The following is a 16,316-nucleotide window of genomic DNA, read 5'->3' on the forward strand; positions in this document are numbered from 1 at the left end:
GCTGACCCTTTCTCCTTAGAAAGTCTTTCCTCACATTGTCTATACGGCAAGGTTTATCCTTGTAAGACACAGCTGAAAAAAATTTTTCCTGTGATGATTTACCAGGCTCTTCTGGGCAAGTTTAACAGCTCCCTCCACCATGCCTCCTACTATTATGCATTTATCACATTACACTTGGAATTACCTGCTTGTATTTCTGTCATTGTGCTAGACGATGAGCTTCCTGAAGCCTGAGATTATATTTTATTCATATCTGTACTCACAGTGCATGAGGAATGGGTGCTTATTAAATACATATATTAATGAGTGAATAAATACCCCAGGATTCTCTCATGCATTTACCATAATCCCTTTTTTTTTTTTTTTGCAATTTATGTATCTTGATTGATATTACCTGTATGTTGAGACATTATTGTATTTATTTTTTTTGGTTCTTTGTCCCTGGTTTCCTTTAGCCCTTTGAGCATATTTAAGACAGTTGTTTTAAAGTCTTTGTCTCATAAATCCAATTTCCAGGCTTCCTCAGGGACAGTTTTTGTCAATTTCTTTTTTTATTTCAAATGAATGGATTATATTTCTCTGTTTCTTTATATCAATTGCAATTTTGTATTGAAAATTGAACATTTTGCATATATTACAAAGTGGTAATTGTGAAAATCAGATTCTCCCCCATTGCCAGGTTTTGCTGTTGTGACTTATTATGAGCTATAAATCATCCATTTTTCAGTGACTTTTCAAACTATTTTTACAAAAAACTATATTCTTTGATGCATGTGGTCACTGAAATCTCTTTTCCACTATCTCAATGTTATCTCAGGCGGGCAGTGAACTGTCAGAGATTTCTTTATTTCTATTTTTATATAATTTATTTAAGCTAAAACCAAAAACCGAAAAGACAGTTCACTCATTCTCTCACCATCCCCTCACAGCCTGCCTCTTCTACCCACCAATCTTTTCTCTGTATCTATGAGCTTGGTTTTGCTTTTTTTTTTAGATCCCACAAATTTTTTTTGCAGAAACATAGTTTTCTAGTCAAGTTTACAGTACACTTGTAACTACAGGTACTACAGACATAACTCATTATTTTCAAAATTAATCATCAAAAGTTATTAATATATAACAAAAGATATATATGAAAGTTGGAAGAGACAAAATGACTAAATATTTTATAAAATTATTTAAATCAAATACTTTTTAATTATGGCTATTTTTGAAAGTCAGTTTTCTGTCATTTAACCTGCCTTACTTGATCCTACCCATATTGCTAAGTAATTGAGTTGAAAGGACTGAGGCTTATGAAAGGAAACCCATAAGCAGAGAAGGAATCTAAATTATAGACAAAAAGATTTGGTTATGGATGGAGAAACCTTGGATCTGTGCCACCAAAAATCTGCTAGCCAGGTGGATGGGGGTGGAATATAAAAATAAACATAAACCCAAAACACCCAAATAACTTTCCACCCAAAATGGGCCTACAAAGTGAACATTACAAAATACAACAAGAAATCTAATGATAAGAAAGACAGCATTCACACCAATTAGGATGGCTATATTACCCAAAAACAAAAACAAAAAATAAAAAACCAGAAAACAACAATCATTAGCAAAGGTATGGAGAGAATGGGACACTAATGAATTGCTGTTGGGAATGTAAAATAGTGCAACCACTTTGGGAAACAGTATGGCATTTCCTCAAAAAATTAAAACTAGAATTACTCTATGATCCAGCAATTCCACTTCTGGGTAAATATGCTGAAAAGAATTGAAAACGGATTCAAACAGGTATTTGTATACACATGTTCATAGCAGCATTATTCACAACACCTAAGAGTGGAAGCAATCCAAGTGTCCGTTGACATTTAAATAGATTTTAAAAATACATATATATATACACACACATACATATATACATACTATATATGTGTATATATATTTAAATATATATATACAAACACAAACACAACATATATATATGTTGTATATATATGTATATATATGTATATACACACACACAAACACTGTACAATTACATGTATATGAGGTACTGGGCTGGTAAATTTATAGAGACAGAATGTAGACTGGTGGTTGCCAGGAGCTGGATGGAAGGGTCAAGGGGGAATTAGTATTTTATGGCTGAGGAGTTTCACTTGGGGAAGAAAAAACAAAGCTGTAGAGACGAATGGTAGTCATGGTTGTATAACAATGTGAACATACTTAATGCCCCTGAACTGTACACTTAAAAATGGTTAAAATGGTAAATATCATGGTTTGTACATCTTGCCATGACAAAAAAGGAAAAGCATACAAAATTAAATAGAGTAATATTACTATTCCAGGTAAAATATTTAAGTATCTTTAGCATAAAGTCTAAAATAAGTCTAATGAAAATGCTGACACAAATGTCAGATAGGAATATACTGTATTTGGATATGGAATGATGTTGATAGGATCCAAGGTCTGTAATTTCATGATAGATAGATAGATAGATAGATAGATAGATAGATAGATAGATAGATAGATAGAAAGATAGAAGAAGGAAGGAAGGAAGGAAGGAAGGAAGAAGGAAAGGCAAGGAAGGAAGAAAGAAAGAAAGAACAGAAAGAAAGAAAAGAAAGAAAGAAAGAAGAAAGAAAGAAAGAAAGAAAGAAAGAAAGAAAGAAAGAAAGAAAGAAAGATAGAAAGAAAGAAAGAAAGAATTTCCCTCCCAAATATATCACTTCATTGCCACAAAATGGCCGCTGCATTTCTAGAATCATTTCCACACTGAATGCAAGAAGGCAGGAACAGACTTTCCTAATGAGACTTTCCATTTTAACTAGAAAGGGAAGGCCTACTTAAATACTGTCCTGATATACTTCTCTCTCCATGACTAATACAAATGGCCAATTTTACATTATTCACCAGCCAAAGAGAATGCAATTATCCCAAACTGGTTTAGATTAATCACAATTTGTAACCTGAAGATGGAAAGGGGCCTAACCCTCTCCCCTCTGCCCTCTGCTTCTCACTTTCTGGAAAAATCAAGGTTATGTTTGCATTTAAGGAAAGGGGAAATGGCTCTTGGGTATGTGATGGAGTCTGAAACATTTAGCAGAAAGAAAAATGAACCCAAAAGAAAGTTGTGGGAGACAAGAAGTGAGCAGACACTGATAAAGTATATTGGTAAATCAAATTTTTGTTATTAAAAAATCTACTTTGTAAGTTTGTTTATAAAATGAATAATAGCTGAATTGCTTTGTAATAGAGTAATAAGTGACACTAACTGGTTAAGTTAAAATATGACAGGGTCTTTTTCATCTTCAGGAGAGACTGAAATATTGAATCAAAAGACTTTGTTAAAAAAACATGTAGTTAATATGTTTTCTAAGAATTTAAGAATGGAATCTACCAATTCCAAATTAGCAAAGAAAAACCAAACAAGGCTGTTTTTAGAAAACTTGATCACTCCAAAGCCCTAACAACAGAAAAAAAAAAAAAAAAGAAAGAAAGAACAAAAAGGAAAACATAAGAGGAAATTTGCCAATTAAAAAGTAGAGATTATCAGTTTGAATAAACATAAAAATTCACTTTAGTCATCCATAAGAGAGAAAAAGTTGAAAAGAATAAAGCCACACTTGTTTTCTGCTCTCGATCTGAAAATGTTAAATATTGTTGAAACATTTTTATAGAATTTGCTCTAATAGCATGCTCCTTGAAATCCCACCCTCTCCTGAAATATGTGTTCGACCTTTCTTTATCTTTGTACGACTTCTATTCATATGAATGCGTCCCTGAACAATATATTTATCATTTTTATATCATTTTATATTTTTAAACTTAATATGATTGGGAATACAGTATCTAATCTTCTGCAACATTCTGCTTCAACATTGTATTTGTGAGATTTATACATGTGGATTTTTTTCATTGTTGTTGATGAGTAGTGTTCTATTGTTTAAATAAACAATTCTTCACGTTGGTTACTTAGGGGGTTTTCCCCCAAATTTTTGTAATTACAAACAATGCTGCTATAAGTTTTCTTCTACAAATCTCCTTGCTCACATATGTAAGTCATTTGGGCTATATACCAAAGAGTGAAATTGCTGGTTTATGAGACATGTTTACATATTCAACTTTACTAGATGTTATAGAATTGCTCCAATTTGGAGGTCTTGGATTGTATTCCCACCACCAGGAATGAGAATTCCCATTAACTTACATTCCCATTAATTTGATATTGCAAGACTGCTTAGTTTTTACCAATCTTATTGGTATGAAGTTGTTTCTGGTTGTGATTTTAATTTGCATTTTCCTGCATTTCAATGAGTTTGAGCATAATTTATGCTGTTTATTGGCCAGTTGGTTTTCCTATTTTATGAATTTCCTTTTCATGCCCTTTGTCCATTTTCCCTTTGGTTTGTGTCTGTATATGTTTTCTTAATTAGTAGAAGTTCACCATATATTCTGCACAATAAGTATTTGTGGAATACATGCATTTCGAATAACTTCTCCCAGTTACCTTTTCACTTTCATTGTACAGTCTTTTGAGGAACAAAACTTCTTAATATTAGCATCACCTAGTTTGTTAATCTTTCCTTGAATAGATATTCCTTTAGAGTTTTAAAATTCTTCCTTAGATCAAGATCATGAAGAGAGTTTGCCACATTTTCTTTAAGATGGTTGAAATTTTGGTGTTCTACATTTAGTTTCTTTAAAACACCTGGAGCAATGACCAATGTGGAGTCCTTACTCTGGCAGATATTATGTGCACAGAAGCAAGGCTTTCGGCAGCAATTCCTTTGGGGAACAGGCTTCTCCAACATCTTTCTGATCTGAGTTCAGGACACTGCAGCTCTTGGCGTCTGCTCTCTACCTCCTTATGCAGGGCTGCTTCCTGGGGCAAGCATGATTCTGGAGCTCTTGGTTATTGCTCATGTATTTTGTTGCCGCATAAACCTATATCCCTTTTCTCCCTCAGCCTCTAGTAATCAACCACTCTGAAGGTGGCACCTTCTTTTCTCAGGGCTACTCTATTGTACTATCCTTTTAAGAAAGATTTACTCAGTGATTTCCCAGTCCTTTTCTGATCTTGCCTATAATGTGACCCATCTATCTAGAAGTTTCATTTACCAAATAAATAAAAAGAGAAGAAAATAAACGTACTAGTTTAAACTCTGGGTTAGACTAATGTGCTTTTACTCTACAACCATGGATGCTTTGGCCAGCCAATAAATAAATATTACTTACACTCAGCCAATTTAAATTTTAATGGCTCTGATTTTCTAACTTTATCTACCAATATATATAAATGTTAATGTAGGCATAAATCCCTGTTAAAATGTTGAGTTTCATCTTTATAATTCAATTTGGCTATTGATAGTACAAAATAAAGCTCCTAATTTGAGCTCCCCTCAAACTGATATGTTTTCCTGGTCTATCCTATGTACTAGTAGTTCAGTTCTGGGGTTCCCTCTATCCCCTCACATAACTCCATCACATTCTGAGGAGTCCTCCTATGTCGGGGCTTTGTGCAATGAACACAGAGGTTGATGTGGCTGTGGACACCCTTCTTTGAACCCTGTCTGACTCTGTTATCTCATCTAATAAGTTTATATTATACTATGAATTCTTCAACTTCTGTCATCAGGAGGTCTTTACCAGAAAAAGGTGGATGAAAAGAGTTCTGAGGAGTGAAAATTATTCCAAACTGTGCTCAAGCAGGAAATTGTAACTGGTGTTTGACAGGGTCTGGCGGTAAAAGACGAGCCTCAAATAGACCTTACTGACGTTCTTCATTCTTAAGTCAAGGCCACGTTGTTCAGGGCCAAACAGCTAACTGGAAATGCTGGGATCCAAATCCCTGGTTTTACCAAGTTGAGTCAGTTCAGCACAACTAATGCCTTTTATAATCAACCAGGTTGTGCACCAGGAGCAGAGTGAAAAGGGACCTGACAAGGATGATGCTGATGTAGAACTGGAGGCTCTTGAAGGACATGACAGGAGGCCTAGGGAAAGGGACTTGAAAAATTCCGCAACTCTTTTCACTCAAATGACGAAAATATCAAGTGTTTTAGAGGGTGAAGAGTCAAAGATGTGAAACTCTGTGATAAATGCAGCAAGCTGATGTTCAGTGCACTCTAGGTACTTACAAGTAAGAGAATAAGGAAAATTTATACAATTTAGGAACATCTGCTATGAGGGGAAATACACTGTGTTCACTTTCTGTTTTCCCCATCCTTTGCATCTCTTACAGTTCAGTTTTACTCATTAGATTCCAGGAAGCAGAAAAGAAATTAAAGTTGGGTGGAGGCGTTTGGAAGGCAATTTCATAAGGGATTCACAAGGAATCATGTATAAAAAAGTACTGCTCCAGAAGAGGCAGGATAGAAACTAAAGCTGTTTTCTTAATTGGCCTGGAGAAATCTCTTAGAACCCAGAGGAACTTTCTAGAATTATAGATAAAAGACATTTAGTTCTGTTACTGCATCTGTGAGGATAATATTTGATGAGGTGATAATAGATGTAGGGGAGAAAAGGGATGGTTTTATGTAAAATAAATAAAAATGATGTTGAACAGTGAACTAACTCTCAGGAAGTAAATGCTTAGTCATACTGAAAACATGTCTGAATCTTCAGAAGATTTTGGATTATAAACTGATGTAGGATTAACACCTTGAGCAATGAGGGGATAATTTACAATCTCTTGATGGAGCTAAATCTTCAATGAAGGCAAATTGATGCCAGATAAAAAAACAAAGAGCTGTTTAGTGATTGTGGCAGCATATTAAAAATACATATGATTATTTAAATGAATAGAAAATAAAGCAGATCAAAAGAGTGATAAATATAAATGTTAATTACTTAATAATTTATAAATATTTGGATTTAATAAACAGTTAAGATGTACTAATTCTCTATAACTTACAATTTTTAAAAATCTCTCTACAGCATACACACAACATATGCTCTGTAAGAAATACACATTTACTTAAATTTTTCTTCTTATGTTAGGTAGAGAGAAGCCCCTTTCAGACAAAAACAGCTGCTTATACATATGCAGCTAATTCAGGTAATAGTTACAAAACATGTTCAAGGCAGATAGGATTAATTTACTACTAAGGTGTTTCTCCATGACAAGGGAGACATTCTTACAAGGATTATCAAACTCATTTTCTCTTTTCATTGTTTGAAAAATCAAAAGATCAAAAACCTATTACATGCAGCCTTGGTTCAATTTGTGCTTCAACTGGTCCACAAGACATTTTTTAGAGATCAAATTATTGAAAATGGAGAAACATACTGCAAATGAATAACACTTTTTCCATAAAGGAAAAAAAATCTCTCAAATGTCTGGTATGATGTTCTGTACTCTCAAAGCAGATATATCATGCTTCATAGGTATACGTTCTATTAAACTTGAATTTAAATTAAGTTCAAGTATATGAACTCTACTTTCTGATTTTTATGATAAAAATTAAGCATATTACTGGGGACATATTATCCTAGGTGAAATTTGATTCTTTATAAGCAAAGAAGAAATTTAGAAAGTGCACTAGGCAATTATATATAAACTAACTCTGACGGCGCTATGGAAAAGTTTATCACTTTCCCTACATTCTCCTCAATCTTTCACAAGCATTTTTTTTTCCTGGCAAAGACTGTGAACACACAGTCACTAACTGAAACATAAGTCATTTCTTTTTTCTTTAATATATGTTCTATTTTTTTAATAAGTGGTATAGTTAAATAAAGGAATGCTTTAAACACTCATGAGGTCAAACTCTATACAGCTTTTGACTAAAACCCCTTGTGAGTTTAAAGTCACTTTTCATAGTAAGGTCAAAAAATGACAAACATTACTAAATCCCTCAACTCTGAGGTTTTGCTACCTTTTTTTTATTATATATGCTTAAAATGTTAGATCTCTATGGTTTATGAATATTTTATTAGCTTACTCACAAATTTCCATTTTTAGCTTAAAGTAGTTAAAAAATAAGCTTGATGGTATTATAATTATATAGTAAGAAAAGGCAATAATATGTTGCAAATAATTGCCATTAATAACCTTACTAGATAATCAATATTCTAATAATCATAATTCAGAATTTGCAATTGTTAATATGGCATAACTTTTATGATAACATAAACTAAAGTGTGTCCTTTCACCACAATTTGTGTCCTTTCACCACAATTTGTGTGTCCTCCCATCAAACTAAGTTTTCAATTAATTAATTAGCTTTCAATATCATTTAACTTCTGTATATACTGATTGTTAAATGTTAATATATTGTTGTATTTATAGTATGTTAGGCTATAATATTTGCATTTAGTTATAATTTTAATTGAATAATTTGTATCAAGTTGTATATATTTATGAGGTATATATTGATATATGTGTATTATATATAATATTATATAATCTATACTATATATGTGTATTATTATATATAATATAATATATACAATACACATATATAAGTTGAGAAATGTTATTCATAGAAATTGTTTCTTTATATTTTAGTTTGTTATTACATACATGTTCAATCAGTGCAAATCATGTTTTATACATTAGCTTATGCTTCTAAATTTTCAGGTATCCCTACACTTTAATGCCTTTAAGTTATCAAAATTAGAAGATTTTTAATGAGTAATATAAACAAAATATAAGTAAAAAAGAGTGCCAATATGTTGAAAGTATACTTCTTGATGGAATGAATTAATATACGATAAGATAAGATATTTTTCTTTCAAACTTTGTTCTTGACAGCTAATATTAGGTTTAAAGATACTGATATGGTAAATGATTTTACACTTTTTCATTCAACAGTTGGTTAAGGGTAGTATCTGACATAGTGTGGTTGTAACAGATTTGTGTCTGTATGTGCATTTTTTTTTCATTTTTAATAGACTTTACTTTTTAGAGCACTTTTAGGTTCACAGAAGAATTGAGCAAAAGATACAGAGTTTTCCCACATACCCTCACCCCACACATGCACAGCCTCCCCCATTACCAACATTCCCCACTAGAGTGGTACAGTGTTACAATTGATGAGCATACATTGACACATCATTATCACCCAAAGTTCATAGTTTATATTATAGCTCATTCTTCGTGTTTTATAGTCTATGGGCTTGGACAAATGCATAAAGACATGTACCCACCATTACAGTAGCATACAGAGTAGTTTCACTGCCTTAAAAATCCTCTGTGTTCTGCCTATTCATCCTTCCTTCCCTCCTAACTGCTGGTAGCTATTTAAATTTTTTACTGTCTCTAGAGGTTTGCCTTTTCCAGATTTCATATAGATGGAATCATACAGTATGTAGCTTTTACATATTGGCTTCTTCCACTTTGTAATATGCACTTAAGTTTCCTTCATATCTGTTTATGACTTGAAAATTCATTCCTTTGTAGTGCTAAATAATATTCCATTATCTGGATGTACCACAGTTTATTTATCCATTCATTCACTGAAGGACATCTTGTCTGTTTCCAAATTTTAGCAATTGTGAAATGAGCTCCTATAAACAGGCTTTTGTGTAGATATAAGTTTTCAGCTCTGTTGGCTAAATACCAAGGAGTTGATGGATCACATGGTAAGACTACACTTAGTTTTATAAGTTGTAGTAGTTTTAAAATATAGTAGAATTCTAAGTTAGATGCTAGGACAACATCTGTATATTAGGATTTTTAACAGTGAAAATAAAGAAATACTGACAAAATTGTTTTCCTTGAGTGTAACTAGGCAAGAAAACAAAATTTTAAAAAGTAAAAAAGTTTTTTACCACTTAAAAAAATTAGATGCACAAATATAACCAACTGATTATTCTGGAAATATGAAAAGAAATCACCATCAAAACCAATACATAGAAAGTTCCATTTACAATTTTATGGTGACCTAGTTTCTCAGACAGACTCTTTCAATGAAAACAACTAGAACACCAAATTAAAATTTAAAATTTTAAATATGGAGATGTACTTACAGAAAAGTAAGAAATACTCAAGCCAAAATCCACTTGAAGGCAGGAATCTTGAGAGTAATCACCACAGGTAACTTTTGAAGAACTGGAGAAACTGAACTTTCCTTTCCATAGCCTCTAGGGCATCAGGGATTGGAAACAAATCTCTGGGCATCTTCATCAAGTTGAGGCACCTAAAAGGAGACATTTCCCTCAGTTCCAAGACAAATGAATTATCTTGAATCTTGGCACTGAAAAAAGAAAAAAAAAAAGTCTTTCTCTAAAGTATTACAACCACAAGCCTAACCTTATATCAATTTGGAGTTAGAATTCATACTACTCAAATGATTTGAACAAATTCAAGTCAAAAATTTGACTTCATATAACCTCAAATTAGTAATGCACTCAGACAACTTCTAGAAACTAACAGAAGTCCTCTCAGAGTCTATTTTAACCCAGTTGTCAAAGAATTTCTAACAAGTAGAATTCCAGAGAATTGAAACACTTGACAAGTCAAAATAGAGAAGTAGTAGCAACAACAAACAATAAACATGAAAAGACTTTATGTATTGGAATTACCAGGCATAGATATGAAATTAAAATGTTTGTGATAAGTATAAAACAAATACAATTGTGAAAAAATTTTTTCAAGGAATATGAAATTATAAAGAGCACAATGGGGTTCTGGTCCTGGATCAGATGGAAGAAGCACATCTCGCCCCTTCCCACCGAATGAAACTATGAAACCAGGACAGAACACATGGATCAACTATGTCAAGTCTCTGAAATTTGTCCACAATAGGCAGGTTGAAGGAGAATGCTAGAACTTCAAAATAACACTGAATAGGCAGTTACCATTTCTTTTCCTCCACTACTCTTGCCTGAATGCACTGCAGCTATAAACTCACAAGTGGGTCCTGTGGCACAGAGCAAGAGAGAGCTTTTGGATAAGCTATCCTGTTCTGTCTTAAAGACCAGAAACAGGAATTCCACATACTGAGAGGGAGTACAGAAATTCCTCATTTTTTCCCTCTTTCATGGGTTCTATTTTCTTGCCCCAGTCCCCAGGGAATTCTTTTGCAGGGAAAGAAAGAGAGCTATGGAAAACTGCAAAAACCAAAACTCTGAGGGAAGGGCAACTTCCTCTCCTTTGGTTGTAGTTATAACTTCAGAAGAATGGGAGAAGCCTCATTGCTTTTTATGTCTCTGTCTTCATTCCAGTAGGGCCAGAACATGAGGCTCATCATGGAAGTACATCACATTGGATAAGTAGTTTCACTAGAGACCCCAGCCAAAAAATGGAGCTCCTGGAGATCAAAGTACTGGGGAGATCATGGAGAGGAACGAGGTCAAAGAAGTGATCCAATTAAGTCATTTAGGAACTCAGGGCTTACCCTTAATCTGTATGTGCATAGATCTGATCCTAATTATCATCCCAAAGATTTTGAGAACTAAACTAACAAAACAGAGTAGGTCTGAGACTGACCACTGGGGGTCTTTTTTCTCTCCTGGAGCATAGAAAAGGTTTTAAAACCTGAATTAACACCAAAACCATAGCTCACAGTGGGTAGGTTAGAATACGTGGCCTGAAACTAGCACAACAAAAATACCAACATTCTGCATAGAATTTAAACAAGACTTAAAGTCTCTTAAAGTAATTCACAATATGTCTAAAATGACTTGGCATAAAAAGAACCACAAATATTTCAATTCACATGGGAAAAAAAATCAGCAGACACAGATGCTATTATGACACAAATGTTGGAATTATCTGACAAAGATTTTAAAGTAGCTATTATACAAATGCTCCAAGAAGCAATCATGAACACTCTTGTAATAAATGTTAAAAAGTTTCAGTACAGAAATAGAAGATGTATAAGAAGAATCAAACTGAAGTTTTAGCATGGGAAAATACAATCACCCCCTCCCACCCCACCACAATCTCATTAAATAAGCTCAGTAGCTCAATGAACATGACAGAAAAAAGAGTCAGTGAACTTGAAGACTGAACAATATGTTTAATCCAATTTGAACAATGGAGAGAATAACATCGGGAAAGATAAATGGAATCACAGGGACTGGTGGGAAAATATAAGAAGGCCCAGCAATATGCCAACAGCATCCCAGAAAGATAGGAGACATAGAGTAGTGTTGAGAAAAAGTTAAATAATGGCTGAAAACTCTCCAAGTTTGGGGGGGAAAGTTCTATAAACCTAGAGGTTCAAGAAGCTAAGCAAATCTTAAACAGGGTGAACTCAAAGAAATCCATGCCCAGATACATCATAATCAAACTGCTAAAAAACCAAAATAAATGAAAAATATTGAAAGCAGTCAAAGAAAAATGACCTGTCAACTATAGGGGGAACAATGATTTATATAATTGAGGATTTCTTATCAGAAACATCGAAAGCAAGAAGGAATGGCATGAAATTTTTTAAATGTTGAAAGAAAAAACTGTCAACCCATAATTTTATATCTAAATAAAATATCCTTAAGTAGTGTAGGTAAGTTAGAGATAATCTCAGATGAAGGAAGACTAAGAGAATTTGTACCTATCTGCTGTGAAAGAATCTCTAATGGAAGCTTTTCAGGCAGAAGGGAATTGACTCCAGGAAAAAAGTTGGGACTTCAGGAATGAAGGAAGAGCAACAGAAAGAGTAATTATCTGGGGAAATGTGATAGATTGGTCTTGCTGTCTCGTGTTCTTTAACCCAGTGGAGACTGGAAATGGGAATCAGAATAATGTAAAACAAGGGGGAACAAACAGAAAACAAAAAATAAAATGATAGTTTTAAATCTAAACATATCAATAGTTACATTAAATGTAAATGATCTGAAGATACCAATTAAAAGGCAAAGATGGTCAGAATAGACTTTAAAAATGAAGTATATACTGTCTAAAAATAGTCATTTAAAATATAATGTTATAGGTAAGTTGCAAAATGATATCCTATGCAAAAACTAATCAAAAGAAAGCTGGACTGACTATGATAATATCACAAAGCAGACTTCAGAGCAAAAACATTGCCAGGAATAAAGATGGACATTACATAATGAAAAAACTTTTAATTTACCAAGAAGCCATAATAATTCTCAACGTATATGAACAAAGTATATTCAAAATTCACAAAACAAGAGCCTACATCACTAAAAGGAAAGACAGGCACATTAAAAATTATAGTTGGAAACTTGAACAGTCATTTCTCAGTACTAAAAGTAGTTGAAAGAAAGTTAGCAAGGATATTGAACAAAGTAACACCATCAACTAACTTGATATACATGATATTTATAGAAATCCACTCAAGAACAGTAAAATACACATCCTTTCCAGGAGCACAGGGAATATTCACCAAAAATGGATGATATTCTGGATTATAATACACACATTTATCAATATGTAATAATGGAAATCACACAAAGTACATTCTCTGATCATAATGAAATTATACTACAAATAAATAACAAAAAGATAACTTGAAAATTAAAATTCAGGATTCAAAATAATCTATGCTTCAGACTGTCTCAAGAGAAATTAGAAAATATTTTAACTGAATGAAAATGAAAACACAGCATAATAAACTGTATGGAATTCAGTTAAAGCAGTGCCAAAGGGGAATTTATAACAGTAAACATTAATAACGTAAAAAAGACAAAATTAAAAACTTCTGCTTTGCAAAATGTAATGGCAAGAGAATGAGAAGATAAAACCACAGACTGAGAGAAAATATCTGAAGATGCATTTGATAAAGGATTATAGTAAAAAAAATTCAAAGAACTCTTAAAACTAAACAATAAGAAAGTAACCTGATTAAAAAATAAGCCAAAGATCTTAACAGACACCTTGCCAAAAAAATATATACAGATTCAAATAAGCATATGAAAAGATGTTCCACGTTGTAAGACATCAGGAAAGTGCAAAATTAAAACAAGGTACCACTACACACCTGTTAGAACGGCCATTACCTGAAACACTGACAACAACAAATGCTGGCAAGAAGGTAGAACAATAGGAACTCTCATCCATTGCTGGTGGGAATGCAAAATGGTACAGCCACTTTGGAATGCAGTTAGGCAGTTTCTTAGAAAACTAAACATACTCTTATCATATGATCCAGCAAATGTATTCTTTGGCATTTACCCAAAGGTGTTGAAATCTTATGTCCTGCACACAGATGTTTATAGCAGCTTTATTCATAATTGCTAAAACCTGGAAACAACCAAGATGTCCTTCCATAGATGAATGGCTAAGTAAACTGAGATACATCCAATCAATAGAATATTATTCAATGTCAAACAGACATGCACTATCAAGACATGAAAAAGTACAGAGGAACTTTAAGTGCATATTACTAAGTGAAATGAGTCAATTTGAAAAAATTATATTCTGTGTAATTCCAACTACACAACATTCTGTAAAAGGTAAAACTACAGAGACAATTAAAAGATCAGTGATTACATGGGTTTGGGTTGGGGGAGATATGAATAGAGAACAGAGGATTTTTAGGGTAGTGAAACTACTCTGTATGATACCATAATGATGGATACATGTCACTATACATTTGTTCAAATTCTTAGAATGTACAGCACAAAGAATGAACCATAATGTAAACTCTGGACTTTGGGTAATTATGGTATGTCGGTGTAGATTCACCAATTTTAACAAATATACCATTCTGGTGAGTACTGTTGATAATCGGGGAGGTATAATTGTGTAGGGGCAGGGGGCATATAGAAAATCTTGTATCTTCCACTCAATTTTGTTGTGAAGTTAAAACTGCTCTAAAATTCTTAGTAAAAAAAGAAAACATTTACAATGACATGAAAACAGGAAGTACCCAGGAATGAGTCTAAGAAAATATGTGCCAGATCTTTGTGTGCAATATTATTAACCCTCAGTGAAACAACTTAAAGGAGATGTTAATAAATATAGATATATACCATGTTCAAGGATTATAAGATAACATGTAGCAAAAAAATGTTAACGCCCCGTCAAATTAATCAATAATTCAAACAATTCCAATAGTATTGTTAAATGTTTCTTTATTTTTGACATGCAATTTAGAAAATTTTATTTGGTAGTCTAAAAGCCAAGACTAACCAAGAAAATCTTGAAGAAAAAGACAAAACTGAAATTTCACTAGCAGATATTAATGTGAACTGTATTCTGACAGGATGTACATCGTATGTGCATGGGATAAACCAATCGTATGTGCATGGGATAAACACAACCAAATAAAAAGTCCAGAAGAAGACCCTGGCATATAAGTACTTTTGATATATTACAAGGATAGCACATAATTCTGTGCAGAAGGAATAGATATTCCAATAAATGGTGCTATGATGACTATCAGAAAAAAGAAAATCAAATTTCTAGCTCACTGTATATATTAAAAATCATTTTCAAATGCACTAAAGAACTAAATATGAAAGGCTGAACTATATATTCTTTTGGAAGAAAATTCTTGGATATATCTTAAAGATTTTGAGTTAAAGGTATTTTAAATAAGATTTGAAAGATTTTTTAAAACACAACACAAAATAAAATGTACAAGTCTCGCAGGGAAAAGTGATATATTCATCCACATTAAAGTTTAAAACTTATCTTCATCGAGATACCATGGAGTAAAAAACAAACAAAAATCTAGAGAAAATAGTTTTTACTCTCTATAACAACCAAAAACCTAGTATCCAAATTACATAAATTTTTTACATGAACCACTAAGATAATGACAACCAACAGAAAATCAGACAAAAGCCTTAAACAACATATACCAAAAAGAAAATGCAAATTAGCCAATAAACATGAAAAGATGCTCAACTTCATTATCAATAAAAAGTAAAGCAAGTTAAAAACCACAAGATTTACCATGTCTCACCCAAACTTGGGGACAAAAAGTTAAAATCTGACACTATCGTATGTTGGCATGTTATGTGGAACAACAGGAACTACATTGGTACTGTGATGTACAAACTGACCCAAACACTTTCAGAAGCAGACAGGCATTCCATAGTAAGGTGAACGTACACATAATGTAATGCCCCGGGATTTCATTCCTGCACTAAGTGTATAAGCATATTAATGACAAATTACAGGAAAACCAAAATGTCCATCAATAGTGGACTGGAAAATGGCCTTAAAAATGGAACACTGTTCAGCGGGAAACTGAATGAAGGACAGCTACTCACACCAATGGATCTCCCCCAAACCTCTTATTAATTGAATAAAATAAGCTTGACACAAGAGATGCAGAGTAGGAGTTTACATTCATTAAGTGCAAAGATAGGAGAGAGATATTCATAAGTAGTAAAATTATTTAAAATTCAAATAAAATTGGATAATTATTATAAAACAGAATGATGAAAACCCCTGGGTAGAG

General features: G+C 32.9%; 1 long non-coding RNA gene across 1 annotated transcript in view; it reads right to left on the reverse strand.

Annotated features, from left to right (window-relative positions):
• Positions 1-16,316, reverse strand: part of LOC116665710 — a 166,380-nt gene that overhangs the window by 118,854 nt on the left and 31,210 nt on the right. The window contains exon 2 of the long non-coding RNA XR_004322359.1: positions 9,964-10,190. This is a non-coding gene — a long non-coding RNA (uncharacterized LOC116665710). The remainder of the gene's footprint in view (positions 1-9,963; positions 10,191-16,316) is intronic.

Source organism: Camelus ferus, chromosome 1, assembly GCF_009834535.1.
Source record: "Camelus ferus isolate YT-003-E chromosome 1, BCGSAC_Cfer_1.0, whole genome shotgun sequence".
Taxonomy (NCBI): domain Eukaryota; kingdom Metazoa; phylum Chordata; class Mammalia; order Artiodactyla; family Camelidae; genus Camelus; species Camelus ferus.